Source organism: Meleagris gallopavo, chromosome 22, assembly GCF_000146605.3.
Source record: "Meleagris gallopavo isolate NT-WF06-2002-E0010 breed Aviagen turkey brand Nicholas breeding stock chromosome 22, Turkey_5.1, whole genome shotgun sequence".
NCBI classification, from domain to species: Eukaryota; Metazoa; Chordata; class Aves; order Galliformes; family Phasianidae; genus Meleagris; species Meleagris gallopavo.
This window is the reverse complement of record NC_015032.2, coordinates 3,373,379-3,389,387: the sequence shown is the minus strand read 5'-3', so window position 1 is coordinate 3,389,387 and position 16,009 is coordinate 3,373,379. Positions and strand designations below refer to the sequence as shown.

At 44.4% G+C, this 16,009-nt stretch overlaps 1 long non-coding RNA gene across 2 annotated transcripts; it reads left to right on the top strand.

Moving 5' to 3' along the window:
* Positions 1–266: 266 nt before the first annotated feature.
* On the top strand, positions 267–13,919 carry LOC104913995. Of its 2 annotated transcripts, XR_795760.3 has the most exons (4): positions 267–434; positions 3,304–3,501; positions 9,936–10,060; positions 10,368–13,919. It is a non-coding gene; the product is annotated as an uncharacterized LOC104913995 (long non-coding RNA). The 2 variants fall into 2 exon arrangements; XR_795759.3 differs by lacking the exons at positions 9,936–10,060; positions 10,368–13,919 and adding an exon at positions 3,587–3,734 and having other exon boundaries at positions 281–434.
* The last annotated feature ends 2,090 nt before the right edge of the window (positions 13,920–16,009 follow it).

Below are 16,009 nucleotides of genomic sequence, written 5' to 3'. Positions count from 1 at the left end.
GTGTTAACTGGAGAGGAATGCAGGCTATGTGAACAGTGTGTGTGTGCGAGGAAGAGGCAAAAGGGCAGCGCTGTGTCAGGACAGTACAGTCTCTTCCAGTTCTTCGTGCTTAACCCTTTGCTCTGCCTGGGCATGAGCTGTTGAGTAACACAGAGCTGTGTGTGTGTGTGAGAGAGAGAGAGAGAGAGAGAGAGAGAAAGGAGAAAGAAGAGATCTCCTTCTCTCCCTGCAGCAGCTCAGACAGTGCAAAGTATACAGGGAAATAGAACTCGTGCAAAACAGAATGGCATGGTGCCAAGGTTCAGATTAGCAGCACCTGGGCATACTGGTTACCTGGGGCATGGGTTCTGTCAACCAGAAGGGAATGCAAGGGCTCCCCACTGAGAGGGAGAAAGGAGACCCACTTTCAGTGGAGAACAGCAGCTGACGTGGAGGTGAGCAGTGATGAGCAGGGAGGGCCAGGGCAGAGAGAACTGGGACGGTAGTGGTGAAGCCATACCACATCTGGTAGAACATAAACTGTGAATGAAGTAGTGAGATGTGTTTGAAATGAATGGATCCTGTCTAAATGAGAGTGCAGGACTGTATCCTTCATTTTTTATCAAAGGAAGGCTCTACGTGAACATGGACTGCATGACCAGACACTCCTGCAACCATCCCTACTTGCCAGTCCATCCTTTTAGATTGAGCAGGACAGATACTGAAAACATGAAAATGATATTGCTACACTCATACATAACAACCAGAAAGAGAGATTCTTGGTATTAGAGCACCAGGGCTGAATGCTGGGCTGTCTTTTTTGGTTTGTTTCTGTGGCACAAAATGTCTCCTACAATTCCAAATCCTTTCTCTTTCTGTCTCAAATTTGATATCCACAGCGAAAAGAGAAAATATCAGCGATTGACTCTCTTTTTTTTCAGACGCCAGCAAAATTTGCAAGGTCTTGTGGACGAATAATAAACCACTGCATCACTTGCACATGCTGTGTTCTGTGGTCTTCGTGAGGAAATGACCCTTAACCTTTCCCAAACCAACAGTTTGGGAGACCTTTGTAGAGACCTTATTGCTCTCTACAATGACCTGAAAATAGATTATATGAGGTGGGGATTGGCCTCTTCTCCCAGGTAACAGTGACAGGAGAGGGAATGGCCTGAAGTTCTGCCAGGGGAGGTTCAGGTTGGATGTTAGTGAAAATTTCTTCTCTGAAAGAGTGGTGATGCAGTGGCACAACTGCCCAGGGAGGTGGGGGAATTATTCTCCCTGGGGGTGTTCAAGAACTGCAGAGATGTGGCACTGAGGGATGTGGTCAGGGGGCACGGTGGTTTGGAGTTGGACAAGCTGATCTTAGAGGTCTTTTCCAACCTTAATAATTCTGTGTCTCTGTGATTCTATACAGTCTGACTGCTGCTACTCCACGCCAGTCACAGGCTGGAGCCATGCACCAGGGTAAAGCAGAGTTTGGTCGCACTGCCGCTTAGCCTGGTTTCATTAGAAGCTGCAAGAAACAAATTCCCTGGGAAAGACAGGCTCAAGTAGCCAGATTCAAGTGGCATCTATGTGCAGGAGATGGGTTTGAATATATACTGGGGGAAAAAGAAAAAGCACTATCAACCACTATTCATTATGAAAGCAGGGTGATCTCTTCTAGGAGGTGTTTTTTTCTTGATGGGGGAAGACATGGATTTCATCCTGATAGTACTGAGCAACTTCAGCCAGCTCCTGCTCTGCCTTTGAGCAGATGCTCCATCCACGTGTCCGTGCGGCTGCGGGGCTGAGCTGCGTGTGCTCCACAACAATAGATGATCACTCTTAATTATGGCAGCCTGAATGAATACGACTCTGCCAGTCCCTTTCCTTACGGTATCTGATCAATACATCTCTAATTGCTAAAGGAAGGGAGTATCGTACACAATCACTGCACAATGGTTTAATCACTTATGCTTAAAGTTAATTTCAGGCAGTTCATTTTTCATTGACGCTCTCACTCTACCAGAGATGGCTTGTCTTCCTGCAAGCACAGGTGCACATGTGCCCTCAGCTAAAGGTGGTTTATTAATAGCTTTTAGCAGGATTATCTGAGCTAACTGAAGAAGTGAGAAATGTTATTATCAAGCATATGCTTATAAGGAGAGTGTTTATTTTGGCATGGATGCCGAAAGCATTTACTGAATCATTTCTTGAGGGAAGAGATAGAAAGGTCTTCTTCTCTGAGCTGTACTGAGCACCTTGGAAAAGCTGAGCTAACGAGGTAGCTCAGCTTGGAGGTTATGGCAGCATGGGGAGCAGTGCCATGCAAGTGACAACAAAAATATCGTGTGATGCATATCCCTGATGATGGGATGGAATAGAGATGGGAAGCAGAAAATTGATCTCAGCCTTCATTCTATGTTGGACCATTGAGCTCCAGGACAAAGCTTGGCAGCAGCCAGCAGGTACTGTGCAATGTCAGATGGTGAGATAAAGATGAAGTGCACAGAGTATGATGGCGTTGCTTTTCTCCCAGAAAAATCACTGTAAGATAAAATTGGAATCCTGTGTTTTTCTTATTATTTTTCTGGCTACTGCATATCTGAAATGCTGTATTCAGGTGCAGCTCTCTTTACATCCTGGAGATCATTTCCCATGAAGAATAGCAGGCAATGTTAGAAATCTGATAAGAGTGTCTTTCTCTTGTGATGAGTTTCTGCCCAAAATCTCAGGCAGGAGATGAGGAATTCAGCATGAAGGATACAGACCAAGAGAAAGGACCCGACAGGAGCACAGTCACTCCCTTTGTTGCAATGCTTTAGGCTAACCATTATTCACAGCCCTTTCCTCATATTGCATCTTTCATGATTTGCTTAAGCGATTTTAAATTGCTTTTGTGATTTCATTTAGCAGAGACCACAATAAAAGTGACCCTTGAGTCTATGAAATGAAACAGCCTGCACAAAGGGACCGAAGGCCTCCGCAGCGTGTGGGGTGACGGGTTTGTGTGCTGCACGCAGTGTGTTTGCATGGGACAAAGGAAGGATAAAGGCCCCGAGAAAATGAGGAATGAGTGAGGAACATTGCTACAGTGGCTGCTCAGAGCAGCTAGGGTAAAAATCCATGCTGGCTGTCTCTTTGCCTGTGCAAATGAAGGGATGAGCTTTGTCAGACAACCCAGCTGAGTAAGACAGAAATGGTACCTTGCAAAGTTGTTGCATTTTTACGCAGCTGCTTTGCTGGGCTGCTCTTAACTGTGCCAGAGAGCAAATGAGCTCTCCGGGCTAAGCCTGTAGCAGAGGAATCCCACGGCTGACCTCTGCTTTCTTTCCATAGGCTCCTAACAGCCCCTGGGGACTGGCTTCGGCACCGGAGACAAAAAACTGAGCAGAAGGCACGGAGGAAACCATACAAAAGCAACCTATTGCTGTGCTGTTTGGCTGCTCTTGGCTGTCGATGACAAGTGGACTTGTGGTGTTAGGCAGCTCCCAGGGGGAGGATCTGAAGCACTCTATCTGTGACACCTCGCTTAAGGTATTACTCCCACTTTCCTTCACTTTGCAGAGTGGAAAACCCCAGGGAAGGGGCAGCCTGTGATCTCCTTGCTCTCCCCCTGCAGGAATCCCTGCACTGGAGGCAGGCAGGAGGAACTCTATTCTCACCATGTAGCATCTCTTGCTTGTGCTTTACCAGGAACCAGTGCCCATGCTCACATGCTGCAGTTCTGCTCTGAGCTTCCCAGGAGGTGGGCAGCAAATCTTTCCAAATACTGCCCCTGCTTTCTAACATGGAGCAGGGAAAAGGGGAGGGGGGAGGGAGAGGGGGAAAGCAACAGCAGAATAAAATAGAATAAACTTTTGGAGATGAAGAGAAAAGAAGGCTGTGGGGAGCTGAGAACTGGAAGAAATCTGATTTTGAGGTTTTGTCACTGTGGTGGCACAATTTCCTGCCATGCAGCTGTGTAATGAGTTCACATCTGTTAATGCCACATGTTGCTCTGCCTTGCACAGATGCAAAGTCTCTATTTTTCTAATTAGCAACAACATGAAGTATATCTTAATTTTCTGTCCCCCTTCCCTCTAATAAATGTGGTATTAACAAGGTTACGTGCCTGCTTTCACAGGGTTTAATTGAATGAGAAGCAAGATTCGGTTAGATCACACTGTTCTTTTTAGGTGAGGTTTGCCCAGATGCAGAGATGTCGATTCCTTACAGCTAGTGGAAGGCACAGGATGGGAGGTAGGGATACACATCCTTTCACAGCTGTGGGTGTGATTAACCAGGCTTCTCTGGACCAGGTTGCATGTGGGTATGTGTTGCACATATGTATTTTTTACAGTTTATCCGTTCACTTGACCCTGGCTGGAAGCTCAGCTGAGTTTCTGGTTGAAGGGGATAAGGACACAGCTCAGGTGTGAGCAGACCAGGAGCCATGGGTGCTCAAGGGCAACCCTAGCTGAGACCAAGTGACGTGCCCCACTGCTGGCTGCGACATGTGCTGCAGGGGACAGCTTTGTCCTGGGGTGCCCAGTGTGACAGTGGGGTGGGCGTGGGGCTCCTTGCACAGCAGCATTCGTATTCACCGGGCTGCTGGGGGAAATCCACCGGGACCCACGCAGCAATTACTTGTGTGATTTAATTGGCATTATCATTTTACTGGCTTGACAGAGATAAATCGCCCTATTGGATGAGGCTGCTACTGTGTGACAGCAAATGCAGAAGGAAGGACTTTCTCCTTCTTTCTGAAATAGGAGATGACTACCAGTGTATCTTAATAATTAGTGCTGTTATAATTAATCGGACTATTTGAGAGCCAATCTAACAAACAAATGGAGGGCTTGATTGTTTGGTAATTGACAATTTGTTTCCAATATGGTATCACTCACATCTGCTTGTGTAACAAATAAAAATAAAATAAAATTGAGATTTGCTGAGGGCTGGGCCTTGGCTGCAGAGAGGACGGGTGACTGTGTGAGGGAGCAGGGAGATGGAGCATTCCCAGGCATGAAATGTCCCAGGGACCCATTTGTCTTGCACACACACACACGGTGTGATTCCTGATGGCTCCCAGCCTTTGGAGCAATTGCAGCCAGCTGTGACTGCCTGTGCGGGTGGTTTGATGGAAGGGCAGAGCTCCCAGACCTTGGTTTTTCTATGCCATTTGCTCCCTGGATGTACTCCTGCATCTTGCACCCTGCACAGGCGCAATATGCTTTATTATAAAGCATAACAAATGCAAGCAGAGGGTTACTGTTAATTATTTAAATGAAGCAAGCAAGACGCTGCAATTCTGCTGATAAAATTATGCATCATGCTGTAAGATACTGAAAAAGTGTGGAGTCTGATTTCTTCAGAAGGTTCCCCCTTGCTTTCTCAATTGGAGCATTTTTCCTTCTTTGAAATAAAAGCAAATACCTCCATGTCCTCAATGCATCAGTGCTCCCACAGCACGGTCTTTGCTCCCTTGGGCTTCAGGAAAAACTTCTCTGAATGTGTGGTGATGCAGTGGCACAGCTGTCCAGGGAGGTGGTGGGGTCACCATCCCTGGAGGTGTTCAGGAACTGTAGGGATGTGGCACTGAGGGATGTGGTCAGTGGCACAGGGATGGGGTAGGAGGGACTTGGTGATCTTAGAGGTCTTTTCCAACCGTAATGATTCTATTACTGCTCATCAGTGCTGAGCTGGAAGGGGCTCTGGACCATGCTGCAAAGCAATAATGATGGACATCCATTGGGAAAATCATCTGGGGGCCTGCCTTTTGCTCCCACCACCATTCCACCCCATTGCAGCAGAACTGTTGCTGCATCTGAGAGGTGAACATCTCTGCCAAGTGGCAACGCTTCTCCCTCTGCCCAGTTTAAATGAGATATGAATAATTGATTGGCCTCTTGAATAATTAATTGGATATTCAATAATGAAAGTAATTGTTTGGCTCATTCCCCCATTGATAATCAAGCTAATCTTCTCCTTCAGTATGTGGGCTACACGAATACGTAAAGCAGCGAGAGTTTATAGGCCGATAATACAGCTAATGTGCTCGGTGCGAGGTCACCTTGTCCAAATACACCCGCAGCTCCAGGGCTGCTCTCCACTGGATTATCTGCAGCACAGCCAGCCCATGTGCAGGTTTTGTTGTTTTCTGTCTTCTCTTTGATTGCTGAACATCTCCCATCAGGGAAGAGTCTTCTACAGTTTAAACAAAAATTGTCAGATGCCACTTGCTCCAATTAATGCTTGCAGGGGGTGTTCTTGCCCTAGTTGATAGGATGCAGATTAAAGGAAGCAGTAGGAAGCTAAGCTGAAAAACTGTTTTGAAATGCTGAGCGCAACTAGGTAACTCTGAGACAGACCAAAGAAAGGCAGTTGTGCTACTCATGCTCCAAAGATATCTCCTAGGTGACCAACCTCACCCCTTCCTTGAGCCCTGCTCCATGTCCTGCATAGACACAGTTCTCAAACAGTCTCAAATACTACCCCAAGTTTCTGCTGTCTCTCTCTTTAGCTGCTCTGAATGAAAGTTTCCTACAAGAAGCATCTGAAAGATCTTTGCTGGATTATTTTTAGGACATATCTAGAAACTTTCAAGCATCTGACATTGTTTGAGTCCATTCTAAGGATATGGCTTAGTGGGCACTGTGGTGATGAGCTGACAGTTGGATCTGATGATCTCAGCGATCTTTTCCAACCTTAATGATTCTATGATTTTGTGATTCTCTGGTGGCAGAGTCCAATTGGTTTAGGTGATCCCAGCATAGACTTTTTCATTCTGGAGGCCAGGAGACTTAGCCTATGTCAGATGTCTGCATGGAGGACAGGTGATGAAGATGCAGTTTAAAAGCAGTGAGCAGCAGTTTTGCCAACAGCCTCACACCTCAGGGCAGTGAGCAGCCCTCAATTCTGAGCATATGTGTGCTGCCCTCAGCCTCTGGGTCCCTTCTCCTGGCAGCAACACTGAGCAGAAACAGTTGTTATGGAGACTGGAGCACCATCAGACGTGTGCCTGTGGGAACCTTTTAAAACAAACAAACAAAAAGAAGCAGCAGAGTTCTCCTGAAGAAGAGTCTAACCAGATGACGGAGCAATCCGGAAAACCTTCCCCTTTGTGAACTTAGGTGCTTTTCCTTTCAACCAGCTTAGTTTCTTTATGAGGGTTTTCATTTGGAAAAGCGGCAGCATGGACAGGAGTCAGGAGAATTCATCTTCAGCCAATTTACTCTGTCACAGATTTAGCATTTCATTGGTAATTTAAGCAGAAACACTTGATCACACGTTCATTTATAGTGCTTGGAGCTGCTTGGTTGTCTGTTACTTGTGGAAAGCATGAAGACCCACTGTCCATTACCCATAGAGGTACGACCCGTTGTCAGGGAAGAGGAAATGCCACAGGCTCTCCTAAGGAACCTCTGCAGAGATGACTTTGTCTGTGGAGAAGAGAAGACAACAGGAGCAAAAGCCAACAAAACCCAACTCCATGAGCTGACTCAGCGTGCAGCATCATCCTTCCCTCCCTTTCCTCCTCCAGGCTATTACAGGGTCTGTGATGGGTTCCTGGGATCAAAGCTCCCTGTGATTTAATTGATGTGTGGCTATGTTGGGCTGCCGGAGGGGAGGCAGTGGGGAGGGACGAGCCACAGCCCTGCAGGAAGAAATACTGCAGAAAGCCACCCGCCTCCGAGCGCCGATCACCGCGTTATTTATGCACACACATAAACAGCTTCATGCATCCCACTGAAATCTCTGTTATTTGTCAGTGAGACCCCCCCACACTCCTTGCTGTGCCTTAGCTAACATTTACAGTAAATCTGTTACACTGACCATTAAATCTGAAGCTGCCCTGAGCGATAGTTTCAATGGGTGTGTTGACAGCCCGAGTGTTAATAATGATGCAAACACTAACCTGTTTATTGATTTGCTTTTTGTACCCTTCATCCTAGCTCACTCCTTCTCACTCTCGGAGGAGAAATCCTAGAATTAGTAATCAGGTGACAGCTCAGAGCTCCAGTCTGTTCCCAGCAGTGTCATCCAACCCAAACTCCCGGAGATAAATTACAGGTGCCGTATTCTGCCTCTGCCAGCCATTCAATATACTGTTACTCAATGCGAGATGTAGTATTTGTCATTGGTGCCAGCAGACAGGAGGAAAAAAAAAAGAAAAAGAAACATTAACACAGGCATGAAAAGCTTTTAACTTTGACAAGAGAAGCAGAGGAAAGTTTTAAATTTAGCCTCTCCACTGAAAGCCACTGCCTATCCATTAAAGGGGCTTGTCAGCTGGGGTGGAGCTGAGCCAGGACTCAGAAGGAACCCAGTGTGATCTGGTGATTCCTCCTCCTCCTGCCCACAGCAGTACTGAGGGATGTGGAACTGCTGAGGAGGTGCTTGCTGCAAACAAATTGGTCTATTCATGAGATGGAGATGGGTGCATGAAGGTGAAGGAAACAGCAGATCGATTCACAGCCCAGAGGCTGGGAGCAGCCCAGGCAGTGGGTTAAAATGAACAGGGACAAAGTCCCACCTGAGCAAACCTTTAGAGTTTCCTATATTGTAAAGAGCGAAGATTGATGTAAATAGAGCCTGAACAGGAGCTCACTTCTTCAGGGATCTGCTCTGCACAAAGCCAGGAGCTATGGACACTTGTCCTGAGATGGATTCCCAGTGACATTTAGGGCTGTACACCACAGTTGCACTGATGAGTTACACAGCCTTGTGCAAGAAGCTGGAGTTAAATGAAAGCTGGGTTTCGTGTTCCCCATCTAACAGAGCTTTTTGACCTATGGCTTTTATGACCAGGATGGAAACCTGCCAGTAAATAAGCAGAATTTATAAACCCTGCAAGGGCTCTGATATAATTCCCAGGAGCTGGGGACCCGCTGGCTTTCAGTGGCACTTATAAAGTTCTCTCAGTTGTCAGGCCCCTTAGTTCTTTTTATTTCTGCTAAGTTTATAAGCTCTGAAAAACCCATCTGCAGCATTTATGAAGTGCACTGCAAAGGCGAAGCAAAGCAGCTGATCCAAAAGAAACACAGCTCTACCTGCACTGCTTAACCGTGCTGCAAATCAAAGCCCTGCGGTCTGTTTATTTTATCCTGTCTTCTGATATACACACATCACCAAACAGACAGAAGTTTGTTATTTTAGAAAGTAAAACTACACCCATGCAAAAATCCTTGCTCGTAAAAAGGAAACTGAGCCAAACATTCAATAAAACACTAAAAGTGAGAGTTCGTCAAGTCCTTCTCTGAAAGAGTGGTGATGTACTGGCATCAGTTTTTGATACAACAACTATTTTCTAAAATAGGGTCTTTCAGCTCTATGAAACACAAAGTATTGTATCCCACAGGCAAGGGAATTAGCAGTGGCAGCCAGTATTAAGCTAAATAAGCACTCAGCAGTTTAGTTGTCATACAGAAGTGGCCTCAGGACAGCAAGGTCAACCACTGGATATGACATATATAAAGTAATTGCTCAAAATTTTACATCCCAAAGCATTCTAGACTTCCTGGTATATCTGCAGTGATGCTGAGGAAAAACAGAGCTGTCTCCTCAGTGGACTGGATGCAGATTTGCTTCAGTTACAGTATATAAAGCAGTGATGCATTCTCTTCCCCTTTGCCTCTGTTTCAATAAAAAGTAAAATCTCATCTACAAGATTAACAACAATTTTAGCATCAAGGAATCCCTACGTCATTTAGAACTTCAAGGCTATTCATTTTTTCACAATTTTTAACATTCTTCTCCCCTCCTCCTTGTTTTACTTTTCCTCCTAATAGTACCATCTGCTAAATGCTGTGTCCTTTATCACAAAATTCTCCAAAACCATAGAGCTGCTGATATTTGTGAGGGCTTGGTGGTTGTGAAGGATGATTTGACATTTTGGGTTTAATGAAGCAACGTGTTTGTATCCCAGCTTTTGAACAAGAATGAGAGCTAAAGCTCAAGACTTGTGTGACCCATGTCTTTTGCTGTAGGAGCTGTCTGGAGGTCTCAGCTTGGTACTGAGAAGTACACGAATTTAGCAGAACAGAGGCAAAGGAAGAAGAAACTGACCAAGAGCTGGTGGCCGTGTGCTGGGAAGGATGATGAAATAACAAAGGTATTTCTAGACAGAAATACTAGAAGTGGGAAAAGCACAGAAATAAAAGTAAAGCCCAAGAGGAACAGAAAACACATGAAATTAGCAGAAAGGAGAACAAAGCCTCTTCCTGTGAGACACATGAGCAGGCCAATCTTAATAATAATAGTAACAGTTAAACTTTAGAATCAGGATATGCATTTGTTGAGGTTCCTCTGATAGTGCAAGTCCCCCCCCCCCCCCTTTCTTTGCACAGATTTCCCCAGGCAATTCAGTCCTTCCCTTCCTTTATTTATGTGGGTTCATATTTCATGGCTTTTGTTTACAGTATTCCCATCATGATTTATGACTGAAGAGAAATGCTGTCCAGGTGATGATCCAGTCCATTATCTTGACGGAGGTGCTGACCACTGTAGGGAAACACAGAGAGCTGATGTACAACACAATGGAGAACAAGAAGAAAAAAGGGGGCTTCCAAGTTACAACTGAAAAAAAGCATAAATATGATTTGTAATAATTGGATGCAAATAAAAAAGACAAGCGGAAACATTTATGCTATTGCTCCTCCCCCTCAATGGGCTTTCATGGAAAAAAAAATAAATAAATCCTAGGAGACCAAGTGTATTCAATCTGCTGACACAGGACACGAGGGAATGGCATGGAGCTGCATCAGGGGATGGTCAGGTTGGATGTTGGGAAAAGGTTCTGCCCTGTGGTGGGCATGGCCCCATGCTGCCGGAGCTCAGGGAGTATTAGGACATCACTCTTAGACATAGGGTATGGGCTTGGGTGGTCCTATGTGGAGCTGAGGGTTGGGCTTGGTGATCCTTGTGTTCCATCCAACTCGGGATATTCTACAATTCTGTAAAGATTACTCATGTTAAATACATGTTTCAGAGGGTGAAGCTCCCCTGTCCCAATACCACCCTTGGTTGGTCTAGAATGCTCTATTTTTCCCTTCCAGTTTTGTGTTTTACTACTCATAAATCAAGATTTCTTTGCCCTGCTCTGCAGCTCCTGCACCTTTGCAGATCATTAATACCAAGACAGGGCTGTTAATCTCTCAGTCCCAAGGTGCATTACCCCACTTGTAGAAGGAGAGACTTGTAGAAGGGAAACAGTTGGGTCTGTGCCCAGAGCTACTGAGCAGAGGGATGTACCCCAGGGCTACATTCGCTCCCAGAACAGTTCCCATGGGGTGCCTGATGGTCCTCCACTGATAGCATCCATCGTGTTTTGGGGTGGTTTTAAGGTGGACCATGGGACCATGGGCACAAGGTGTCTGTCTGCGGTGAGCTCTGTGCTCTACAGCAGTTTTGCTGCCTGTGAACTACGTCAGCAGCACATTTGCAAACGCATATGTCCTTCGCTGATCTTACTGAACCTTCATTCCTGTTGCTTGTACTTCTTATCCTATTCAACTCCAGCAGTATGTAAAAGAGGCTAGCTTTATTTTTCAGCTTTCTTCCAATCAGAGAAGGTCAGAGACAAAGCTTGGCAATGAAAGGCAATTTCTCCAAACTCAGTGGGCAAGCACAGTGTAGTAGGAATGCTTTTAAACAACAACAACAAAAAATCCAATAACTTCCCTATAAATTGTCCAAGAGAGAAAACTTTGTGTTTTTGGCATTTGTAGCTGTTTCAGCATTTTTCTGTGTAAGATGAAAAACTTTTGCATTGAGCAAAACACAGATTTATGATCAATAAAGTGAAGTTTTAACAGTTTATAGGAGCCATACATTCTTTTTTTTTTTTAAACTGATATTAAAAACTATCTTTTTCTCTCAACCACATTAGAAATCCACCCCAGTGTCAGTCAGGGTTTCAGCACAGCAAACTTTGCAGACAAACTGCTGGATGGGGTTTACTGCAGGACAAGTAACCACACAATCCACCCCTCCCTCCCCCTAATGGGCTTGTGAAATAAAGCTCCAGTAAGACCTGGGTATGGAATTTAAGGTGTGAGCCTGGACTCACACAGTGTTCAGAGGTTTTGGAAGCAGGAGGCTGCTGCAGGTCCCTCTCTGGACCATTCAGGCAATAACTGTCCAACAAGGCTCTGCAGTTCCTAGCATAGCAGGAGCTACAGGTTGAGAGCAAGCAGCTGCCAGAAAAACCTCTGATTTGCTCAAGTGGCTTTGGAATGGCCACTTTTATTGGCACAGCCTTGTTTGGGCTGCGAGCAGTCAGGGAGTCCCTGGGCAACTTTATCTCATCTCAATTCTGATGTGCAGGGGCACTGTGCAGTCAAATCTTGTAGTTCTGGTGTTCGCCACTTACCTTTGCCTCACGCCTGGTAGTTGTCTCTGAAGACACCGATTTCTACACTGACAAATGTGCCAGTGATGCTAAACATGCTCGAAACAGAAACAGCTCTTTGTTCCAAACAGGCCACTGCACTGATAAGGAAATCATGTCAACAGATCATCTGATAAAAGTTATTTAGCCTTAGATTTTCTACTAGCTTAGATGTGATTTGAGTATGAAATTATTGAGTATAGCACTGTTTTCGCTGCCATTAAGAGAAATGATAAATCTCTCTTGATTAGATTTATTGTAAAGCCAGGGAGCTGAGGAGAGCTTGTAACTCTTCTTTTTGTAATCCCATGACCCTGGTTATGCAGTCTTTCGGCTTTCTGCACATTACAGCACATGCAACTGCCTGAATTGTTTTTATCTCTTCAGCCTGTTGTTCTTTGTTAAGGCCTAGCTCAACGCAAGATGTACAGTTAAAAAATAGGAAAGTGTCCATTACAAGGCAAGGATTTGGCTTTTTCTCTCCAGAGCACATGATGAAGGCCATAAATTTGTCAAGGAGATAAGTTGGACTCAACCCACCAAGATCAGTGTATCAGTGCCAGTCGGGTCCCCTTCATCCCATGATGTGCCAAGAAATTTATTACCTGCTGTGAGATTTAACTGCACAAATCCCTGGTGAATTGATAGGAGAGGAGAACCTTGCTGAGGTTTATAGGGAGGGTCTTAAACCCTTAAATGCTGGTGGCAGTGGCATCCCCATAAAGCCCTGCCAATGGTAATTTACAGACGAGGAGATCGACTGTGTTTCCTCTGTGGAAAATGGGGTTGAAATAGCTGGGGCTCTCAGAGCTGAGTCGCAGCATGGAGAAGGTCCACAGGGTGCCGCAGCTTCTGCAGAGCATGCAGCTTCCACTTGATTAAATAAACCTGGGTCTCAGAAGATCTGAAAAGCGGTTTTCAGAGAGTTCTGTCTAAGAGCTTGCAAGTTTTTCCATTTCTTTTGAAAAGAAATTTGCACTCAGAAAATGAAAGAATCTACAAAGCGATATTTTCTGAAGCAAACACTGACATTATGAGCAACTTAAGCACTTTCATTGCAGCTCTGTGCTAAACTGTGGTTCTCGACTGACAAAACCGTCTCTTGCTAAAAGCAACTGTTATAAAATTATGACTAGCACATATATAATGTTTGTGTTTAACAAGATGACAGAAATGCCACCTTAGTAAAAACTGATTATGGTTACAGCTGAACAATTCACATCATGCAAGATTTATAATATTAAGGTTATGCAATCATCTAATCGGAGAGACAAGCCTTGAGTAATAATATGAAATGCATGTACTTCAATCTGCAGCAGTAGATTCATTGCTGGTTTCTTATTAGCTCATGCTAGCATTAGGGCTGCATTATCCATTTTGCCATAGTCTAATTCAGCATTTCCATCTGAAAACATATGCACAATAAGTGATGTATGCCAAACAATGAAATGGAAACAAAGTCATTTGAGTGACTTTGTGGCTATAAAAATATACATAATCTGTATGTCTTTCGGCACTTCTCAATACTTTGTACTACATTTATTTGCATGGAAAGTTTTCCCAAAATAAATAAAAACAGATAGAAATTGCCCTCTTTTTTCTTGAGAATAATGTTTTGGAGCTGGAGCAGTGCAAGAATGCATCTCATGTGCTTCTCATCCTGCAGGTATGAGTCAGATGTTCTTATTAGATGATGATTATCATCTAATAAGATGATATCTAGAAGTCACAGTTGTAACTTAAGATGGTATAGAGTGACTAATTTTTAAAATCAAAGAGAATTTCAGTATATGTATGTCTAGAAATATATCAGTTAATTACTGTATAGAGAAGCCATAGTGTAACTTCAGGTTAAAAATATGCTATTTTGGGGGCTGAGAAGTTCAAGCATTGCTTTTCAAAGGCACACGTTACAAAAGATGACAAGTGTTTATAACATAACGATCAAATTAATTGACTGAGAGTCAGATTAAAACAAGACGTTTCATGGAAAGTGCAGACTAAACTGTCCCCCTAAGTGCTCGCAGTGGGCTGAGTCCATTTTCTGCAGCCTGTGCAGGCTTAGGTCCTACAAGACACTGGTGTCTTGGGGCATTGTGCGGCACTGGGAGGACTAATGACCTTGCAGGACTGAAACCTGCAGGTAGCAAGCTGTTTAGGTGCTGCTGTGTGTGGGTGAATACATCAGACTTTTGCAACAATCACAATTCTCAGGGAAAGAAAAAAAAAAAAAGTGTTTCAAAGGTAAACAGAAGGCATTTGTGTCCTGGAGTCTGATTTATTATGGGAACTATATATAGCTGTCATTAAATGAACAGGCTAACATGCAACTATTCATCACAGAGTGGGAAATATACAGGCCATTCTCTGCTTGCCTGGAATTGTTCATATTTTTGAAAACTAAAAGCAGAGTCTAGGAGAGGAATGAATGCATAAAATATCATGAGATATTTGATTTATTCTTTTCAGGCATTACCTCTCTATGTTCTCTGTGCCCAAGAGTATTATTCAAATCAATCGATCTCAGAAACTGTTTCTAGCAATCTCCTGCTTCCCCAAAACTCCCTGCTCAAGACCTTTATCTTCCTCCTTCTGTTGTTATTGTCATTACAACAGACTCAAATGGGTCTGTAATTTTTGTATGACTTTGAAGCCGCATTTCAATCCAAAAATATCTATTCATCTTCACATTTGTAATACCAGCATTCCACCTACCAGCCTGCATGAGGCAAGCTGCAATATCCTTCGAAGCTCAGCTAAAACAACTCTCAGCTTGCTGCTTAGCTACAGGCAGAACAGCAAACAGCAGCAATGCTGCCTGCTCCAAACAGCTCTCTGGGTGCTGATTCACAGGCGAATGTAAACACTCATATATGTATTTCTTTCTTAGTAACTATTAATTGGTGAAGAAATTCAGGTTTATTTTTAATGAATGAGTAAAAAGAATTTAAAGCTACTTGTGTCACAAACTAGAAAAAATTACTAATACAGCCTAAACATTGCAATCAGAATGGCTACTTCAACACATACTTAAACTTTTGTTAAATCACATCTTTCATAGCAAGGCATGTTTACCACAGACAAATAGCTTTCTCCACCCAAATATGGAATTGCTTTCAGCTGAAATTAAAGAAAATTCTTTTGATTTCTGGAGAAAAGAAATAACCCCAAAAGGGTTGCGAATACCTCCTGAACACAGAACAACCCTTTGGCCAGAAAGCAAACAAAAAACCCCACTCAGAAGGGCTGAAAGAGCAGGGTTATGTGACCCTAATGGCACACAGGTGCTTCTCATCACACCTGCTGACACACCTGCTGGGCAGCCTGTTCCAAGCCAATCGCCCTCTGGGGCAGAACCTTTCCCTAATCCCCCAATACAGCTCTATGCTATTCCCTCAGACTCTCTTGCAGAGCTCAGAGCTGCCCCTCTGCTCCCTGTGAGGAGCTGCAGGCTGCCATGAAGGAGCTGCAGGCCACCATGAGGCCTCCTCTCAGCCTCCCCTGGGCCCAACAAACCTAGTGTGCTCTGCCACCTCTCACGTTGCTCATGCCCTGCAGAAGTTTGTGGTGGAACAGACTTGGCAACCTGTGGCTCTGTGGGCAGACTTAGGGCCTTTCCTGGTGCTTCACAGACACTTTACAAAGTCCGTAAATATACTACAAAACTGTGAG